Here is an 8,911-nt window from a genome sequence, read left to right on the forward strand (position 1 = left end):
TTGAATTGTGAACTGAATTAATTAAAGCATGCCTAAGAAATAAAGTCTCACTATACAATTTTACAAAAACTTATAAAGAAGACCAGGGCTGGTGAGATGGCGGCCCAGGTAAGAGTGCTGGCTGCCCTCCCAGAGGACTAACATTTGAGTCCCCACACCACGACACACAGAGACTCGCAACCATCTGTAACTCCAGTTCCAGGGGATCTGAAAAGCCACTTCTGGCCTCTGATGACACCAGATATGAGTGTAGTACATAGAAAGACATGTAAGCAAAATACTCATATATGTAAAATTATATATATATATATATATATATATATATACACTATATATATATATATATATACACACACACACACATATACACACACATATGTATTAAGATGAAGAAGAATTCTCACTACCTCTAGACAATCTCAGAAACAAAAGAAGTCTTCTTAACTTGTTTATGATGGTGGTACTGACACCCAAACTAAATGCAACACATAAAGAGCAATCTGCACACCAACACCCACCATGTGCCTGCCTGCGAGAGCCCTTTATGAAGTGTTAGTGTGTAAAATTCGGCACGGCAAAGTGAGTCATACCGCCTAACCGAGCGGTTCATCCAGAGATGCAGTGTGATTCAATGGTTGAAAACTCGTGATAGAAAACGCTAGTAAGCTAAGGGAAAGACCACGTGATCCTGTCAACGCATTCAGAAAAACATTTGGCAGATGTGGTACCCATGCATGATGAGAACAAAACAAAGCTCTCAGGAGAACAAGAACCTCCTCAACTTGATAAACTGCATCTCCCAGAATCCACACCTAACGACATCACGCGAAGGCTTTTATCCTAAATTTGAGGCCAGGTTGAGACATTCTCGCTAGTGCAGTAAGGCAAGGAGGAGGGGAGACAATAGGGATTTGTCTAGAGAGGACAAGATAAAATGAAGCCAATCTCTACACAACATGGTTGTTTATATAGACAGTCCCAAGGAACCTTCCAGAAAGGGAAAAGAAAGCAACAATAACAAAACTCAGAGTGAACAAGAGAGCCCAGTAGTGACGCACGATGTGAAATGAAGGTACAAGAGCAGGATTATAGTCTCATACCCCAGCAATGCACACAGGAGCACCGGAAGGAAACGGCAACAATTCTCCCACAGCCATGTGCATTTTCTAGCAATGGGCCTAGCAAGATTTTTAAATATAACAATAAATATTTTGTTTTCTGAGATGGATATGGAACAGTGTTCTAAGCTAGTTTTCTGACTAGAAGCAACCTGGGAGGGGAGGGAGTTTATTTCACTTCACAGGTTCCTGGGCAGTGGAGGAGTAATGCTGACTGGTTTTCTCTTGCTTGGGTTTCCATTCAGTCAGCTTTCTTACACAACCCAGGACCTCCTGCTCAGGGGTGACTCGCTTACCAATTAGCAACCAAGAAAATGCCCCACGGACATGCGTGGAGGTCAGTCAGTTGGAAGCAGTTCTGTAATTGTGGTTCCCACTTCTCCAAGATCAGCCGCCACAAAAGACAAATGAATTAGGGCAGCTACAGTTTTGCTTCATCTTATTTGTCTATCTATCTATTTATCTATCTATCTATCTATCTATCTATCTATCTATCTATCTATCTAGGGTGTGTGTGTGTGTGTCTCTGTGTGTGTGTATATATTACATAGCACCCATGTAGACCTCAGAAGACAGTTTGCAGGAATCAGTTCTCTCCTTCCACCATGTGGTGCCCAAGGTGTGTGTGTGTGTGTGTGTGTGTGTGTTACACCACAGCTTCCCTGAGTTACAGTTAGGTTGTACTCTAATAATCTGCATTGTAAATTGACACCCTGGTAAGTTAAAAATGTGTTTCTATATCTAATACACCTAGCATCAACAGCTTACCATACTGCCTGGTACTTACTGGGGGTGAGCTGCAGCTCTTGCCATAGCCTGGCATGGTGAGTGTCTTACCGCTCATTGCTAGCCTGGGAAAAGATAAGGAAATGAAGGACAGATTCTTTCGAGTGTGTATCACTTTTCCACAGTGATAGAGTTTAGAGCTATAAATGGGATCCTTGCTACAAACTGTCTAGATGTATGAATACACTGTGTCCTGGCCCCGTAGCACCAACTCTGGTTCCCACGCACAGCTCTCTGGAGCAACACAGTTTGGTTTTCTCTTCTCTCCTCCTCCCCTCTCTTTCCTACCCCACCCTCCTCCTCTTCCTCCTTTTTTTCTTAATAGTCTCATCAAAAAAAAAGGAAAGAAAGAAAGGAAGGAAGGAAGGAAGGAAGGAAGGAAGGGAGGAAGGAAAGAAGGAAGAAAGAAAAGAAAAGAAAAGAAAAGAAAGAAAAGAAAAGAAAAGAAAAGAAAAGAAAAGAAAAGAAAAGAAAAGAAAAGAGAAAAAAGAGGTAGCCAAGAGCCAAGGTCTGCCCAGTAGCATAATGTAGAACATGTCTGCTCCATCCCCCAAGGAGATATGATCCCAGAAAAGAGGTCTCAGTAACTTGTGGCAATTTGTCATATTCTCCAAGAAGCTCCCAGAAAGCTCAGGGGCTTTGCTGGGGCTTGGACCACTGAGAGACTGCGGGCCAGAATCTGAAACATTTGGAGCTTGGAACCCTCTCCCTCCAGGTCTCAGAGTTCTGTGGCTTCCAACTGGATTTGCTATTAGTCCTCAAAAACAAAACAAACAGAAAACCACCACCACTGCTGCCACCTCCATAACAACAACAACAACAAACAACAACAACCATTTTAAAAACTGTCAAAGCATCATGAAATGAAAAAAAAAAAAAGAAAAGAAAATTACCCAAGCCTGATGTGGTGGCACACACTTGGATCCTAGTACCAGGATCCAGAGCTAAAGAGAGCAGGTGTCAGGGCGGTCCAGGCTACACAGTTCTTTCCCACATACCCCACCCCCACTAACCCCCCAACACACAAAATATTATCCAAGTCCCAATCAGTAAGGGTAGCATTTTTGCTTGAAAGAACACAAAAACTCACCTCTTTCCCCACCTAAGGTCCTTAGTTTGTACTTTGCTCACTTTCAGGATAAAGTTAAAATATGTCCAAACAAAACCCTAAACCTCTGCCTCAATGGGAGATGATGCGCCTAGTCCTGCAGAGACTTGATGGACCAGGGTTGGGGGATACTTAGGGGGTGCCTCCACCCTCTCAGAGGAGAAGGGGGTGGGCTGTGTGAGTGGGGTGACCAGGAGGAGGGGCAGCAATCAGGATGTAAAGTTAAATAACCACATGGGGAACAAGCAGGGGGAAACTTGCTTCTCTTCCAGAGGACCCAAGTTCAGTTCCCAGCACTCACAGTCAGGTGACTCAACCTCCTGGACTCCAGTTCCAGGGGTTCAAATTCATCCTTTCTGGCCTCAGCAGGCACCTACACAGGCCTGGCATACACAGAGAGAGATATGCATGTATAGAAATAAAAATAAAGTCTTTAAAAAAACCACTATTGCCGGGCGTGGTAGCACATGCCTTTAATCCCAGCACTCGGGAGGTAGAGGCAGGCAGATTTCTGAGTTCGAGGCCAGCCTGGTCTACAGAGTGAGTTCCAGGACAGCCAGGACTACACAGAGAAGCCCTGCCTGGAAAAAAAAAAAGCCCACTATTGTGATAATAAGTAAGCAGTGTATTAGACCCTGCATTACAGATCCACTACTAGTCTTCTGCCTAAAAGAAAGCTTTCCTTGGCCCATAGTATGTGTACGTGCAGGAGGACTTTTTTATGAAAATGTACCACACTGTAAAGACTTGTCCATCCCCCCCCCACACACACACACACTCAGTAACCAATCCTGAACATCCTTCCACGTCAGTGAGTATTCTATACAATTGTATCCATACAATACTCTAATGGCTACACAATATCCCATTGTATTGTTGCAACACCATTCGCTCAGCCCACCTCCCAAGGATAGATATCTAAATTGTTTCCATATAACTTTTTTTTTTTGCTGTAAACAATGCCATAGTAAACTTGACTGTAAACAATGTCGCAGTAGAAAAATCTGCTGTAAACAATGTCACAGTAAAGATTCTGCAGTGATGCTCAATTGTCCTTGGTTTATTTGTTCCCACCAGCTGTGGAGGAACTTGTCCATTTCCCACCATACCCCCCCCAACCCCCAGTACACACACTGACTCTATGGTGTGGTTCTAATCTTCAAGGTCTGACGGTATATTCTGATGACTGAGGAGATGGCTTTTGCCATGGAAACTGGCACTTTGGATGCTACGTCACATCTGAGGAAAGTGATGGAGATGGTGTGCTTTGCACCCCTTTTTTAGACATGGTTTCACATAGCCCAGGTTGGTCTCAGACTCACTATGTAGCTGAGGATGACTGAACTTTTGATAGTCTTGTTTCCACCTTGATAGTGCTGAAATCACAGGTTTGTGCCAGGCACCATGGCTCGCTCAGTGCTGAGGATACAACCTGGTGTGTACTAGGCAAGCATTCTACAACTGAGCTACATCCCCAACTCCAATGTGGCCCCTTTCATGAACCATTCCTGCGACATCTGCTGCTTGCACTTGGTGACTAGGTGTCCCCTAACTACTGGCAGACTGGTTTTTAAGAACACTGAGCCGGTGGAGCAGGAGTGGTTCCTAAATGCAGCTTAAGTCCATGTTTGAGTGATGCCACCCTATGGGACAGACACAGACTTTGGACTTCTAGGATGTGGCCAGCAGCACCTACAGAATATCTCTGATTTAAAATTCTCCTCAAGGGGCCCCATGGCTTCCTTCCTCCATCTGGTGGGGTGTTCTCAAGGTTGCACAGCAGGTGAGCATTTGGCCTATATTTCTAGCTGGGCAGCATGTCTAAGAACCACATCTGGAGATGAAGGTGTTTGCTCTGAAAGTGGGAAAATGAGAGTCTTCAGTCTCAACTCTGCAGTGGGGATAGCCGAGGACGTGAAGGACAACCTCTTCCCTCTTTGTCTTCTCTTGCCTGGCACAGAAGGGAGAGTTGCCCTGTTCTGTATCACTTCTAAAGAAACAGGAGTAGACAGATAGAGAATGTCCGATCAGACTAAAAAACTGACATTTCTAGGATATGCTTTCTTGTGTTTAACATTGTTATTGATAGTAGCCCTACTATGAGTCAAACATTGACTACTGTGGTCCAGGCACAAGTGAATGGGGATCACCTCAATTAATCTAAGCAAGGGGTCTCTAAGGTGATTGAAGCAGCAGCAGCAGCAGCAACAGCAGCAGCAGCAGCAGCAGCAGCAGCATCTTCATTTTGCTGAGCTATCGTAAACCAAGACACAGGGCTTAGGAGACCACCCAAGTCCACAGTAAGAAGCAGAGGGCCTGGGGATCTCAACTGCTGGATTTGATCCAGGAGTCCATGTCTTCAGCACTGTGCAAACCACCTGTGTACTAACCATAGTCATTTCATCACACAGGTCACTAAGCAGGGACCAGCTAGTGGTTGCCATGCTGGGAACTTACCTAGTCCTCTCTGCCCCGACTGAGGTGGCATTTATTATCCTAGGCTAGACAGGAGCAAAGGAGTGTCCTGGCAGCTTTGGTGGGTTTTCTGGAGCCTAGACAGCCCATACACTTCTCCAGCAGCCACAAAGCCCTGGTCAGCCCTGATCACAGGACTCAGAAGACAGCATGTGAGTGCACACAGTCCCCAGGATCCCTGACAAGTGATGCCCCCACCCTGCTCCCGCTGCCTATCTTCTAATGAAGCATTTTGTCAGGCCAAGTGGCTTTTTGTCCTTTCCGTGGAATGCCCCCTTCATACAGAAGAAAGCAATTTCCTCCCTGTCAAAGTTGCCAATATCTTTTCCTTGTTGCTTCCTGGAGCTCGGGCCCTGGAAACAGCATCTACAGTGTGGTTTGTTACAGCGTCTACCGCCCTCCACCCACACCAGCCCTGCCGAGGCCTCCGCCTTATCTTCAGGTACGGAGCTCTTGGAGTTTCAAAGGCAGCAGGCTTGCTTTCTTACAAAAAGGAGAAGCTTCTAGGCTTTGACCGGATTTGGGAAGTCCATTCAAATCTGGGCTGAAGGCCCACGGAACCTCATCTCTTTGAGAGCAGCTGTGGTCTCAGGCCCCTTTTAAAGCTAATAAGCTAATTCTTTTTGTTCATAATCATTTGTAATTATATAAACATAAAATAGTATAAAAGTGCAATTCTTGTGTGTCCTATCATACTCTCAAACACACACACACACACACATCTTTCCAGATTTTTCTTCATATGTTTGTATTCATTTATGCAAACACAGACATATGGATTTTTGAAGATGTACACTTTATACACAGGGAAAATAATGTAGCCTATATGTATTGTGAATTTTCTCTTCTTCTATAAGATTTAGCAGTGTGTTCACCTTCTTCTGTGGAGCAAGTGCATGATGGTCAAGTAGTGCGACATTCTTCTTCCTATTTCATTTTTTCAGATGGCTATTTTGAATTTGAAACAGGAAGAGCATACAGAAAAATCCAGACAGCAAGGGAGAAGAAACAGTGTCCATCTTGCCCACTGATGGAACCCTAGCGCTGGGACACAAACACTCTCTCTCACTCCTTGACACCTACCACTTAGCTACCTGGTTTCCTGTGAGTACTTCAAAAAAAATTTCTGTGCACACATGGGCATTTGTCACTATAGTTTGTGGCTTGAATATAATCTCTATCACCTCCTTTCTCCCCTTTTTTTTTGGTTTTACAAGACAGGGTCTCTCTGTGTAGCCCTGGCTGTCCTGGAACTCACTCTGTAGACCAGGCTGGCCTCAAACTCAGAGATCCACCTGCCTCTGCCTCCCGAGTGCTGGGATTAAAGGCGTGTGCCACCACGCCCGGCCCTTTCTCCCTTCCTTTATCTTCCTTCTACTCTGGCACAGATCAGCAGGAGGCCATGCTTTGGGTGAGGAGATCACACCCCCAGGAGGACAGCCCATCCCAGGAACAGTAAAACCAGATGCAAAGAATTGAGTGGGTGGGATGGGGAGGGAAGGAGGGAGGGAGGGAGGGAGGGAGGGAGGGAGGGAGGGAGGGAGGGAGGGCGGGCCTGTGTACCCACTACTTGTTTCCTCAGGAGTTACCTACATCTTATTTTGAGACAGGATCTCTCCTTGGACCTGGGGCTGGCCAGTGAGCCCGGAGACCTTCCTGTCTTGCTTTCCCAGTCCTCGGGTTACAAGCCCGTGCTAGCATGCCCAGCTTCTCTTGTTGGTGCAGGCGGTGGAACTCTGGTATTCCTGCGTGTGTGGCAAGCACCTTACCAAATGAAACAGCCGCCCAGCCCAAGATGTAGAGATTCTAAGAAAGCTCTAAAACTGGAACCGAGTAGAAACAGAAGGGGAGGTGAACAAGTCTTTTATTTGCTTGTTGACTGAAGTTGGTTCTACTGAGGAAATGGTATCTGGTATAGCGCTAACCCTCACTATTTATCTTTATAATGAAATGAGCTAAATATCTATTGAGTGCTTAGGTCAGTGCCTAGGGTAGTAGACATTACATCAGAATCGGCTCTTTTCTTCCTCTTTCTAAAGTTATTAGCATACAAAACGGTGGGTTCTCTATGACATTTTTATACAGTCAAATCATTGTCCGCTGCTCACACGTGTGTCTCTTCTGCCTTCTTGCAAATAGTTCCCTACGGTTTTAATGTCACATGTGTGTGGCACATGTATGTGTATGTATGTATGTATGAGTGTATATGTGTGTGAGAGAGTGTATGCATGTTTATGTGAGTGAGCGTATGTGTGTGTGTATGTGTGTGAGTGTATGTGTATATGTGTGTATATGTGCATGTATGTGTGCGAGTGTATGTGTGTGTACGTATATGTGTATATGTATGTGTATGTATGTGACTGTATGTGACTGTATGTGTGGAGTGTATGTGTGTGGTGGTATTTATGTGTATATGTATGTGTATATGTGCATGTATGTGTGTGAGTGTATGTGTGTATACATATGTGAGTGTATGTATGTGTGTATGTGTGTGTGTATGTGAGTGTATGTGTGTGTGTATGTATGTGTGTGAGTATATGTGTATAAAATAAGATTCTGCATATCAGAGAAACATGGTATTTTATTCCCTACCCCCATTATCATCCCTTGGTCCCTAACTGGATTTGATTTTCTTTTAAAGCTTAGATTGACTTTTGGTTGAGTGGATAAAATAGTGGATGAAAAAGGAGATTTTGAGGAGTTAAAAGATAGAACTATATTATACAACTCTCCAACTGAAAATATCTGTGTCCCAGGTCTCCCTGCTAGAGAATTTTCTTCTACCCCATACTTATGGCTCTCAGATCGAAATTCACTAGAAGGTTCCCTTGAAAATGACCACTCATGTAGCACCAGTCTCAGAAAAGACACATTCTTTTGTCTGTAATGTTTTAAATATTTTTCTATTGGTTTTTCAAAAAAGAAAAAGAAAAAAAAAAAAAGAGCCAAAAGTAACTCAAGTCCTCTGGCCCTAGGGACAGTGACATCTTAGGCAACAGATGGCCTGGTTCACCAAGCTACCCTGACAGGTTCTGAGTGACAGACCCCTGGAGCTGGACCGAGAGAGCAGGGTTTGAGTCTCAGCTCCAAACACAGTGGCACAGAGCTGCGCTTGGGCAGGTCGCTTACTCCTGGGGCCTTGGTTTCCTCTGTGAAGTGAGACTCTCATTATAATACCTGTGTGCTCACCTCACCCAGCTGGAATGAGAGAACCAGTTGACACAGTGCTCACAAACAGCCATGTAATTGGTAAAGCGCTGTACAATTATGGGGCCACTATTATTATTTTTTCATGCCCAGACACCGATTCTGTTATTTTTCCAGAGGATCCCATTCTATTCCAGCTAGAAGCTGGGAATTCAACTTTGGTTAAAGCTCGATGAATCTGACCATGAACTGGGGCTGAGAAGGTTGAGAAACTCTT

This window comes from Mus caroli, unplaced genomic scaffold (genome assembly GCF_978045245.1).
Source record: "Mus caroli unplaced genomic scaffold, Mus_caroli_1 scaffold_20, whole genome shotgun sequence".
NCBI lineage: Eukaryota > Metazoa > Chordata > Mammalia > Rodentia > Muridae > Mus > Mus caroli.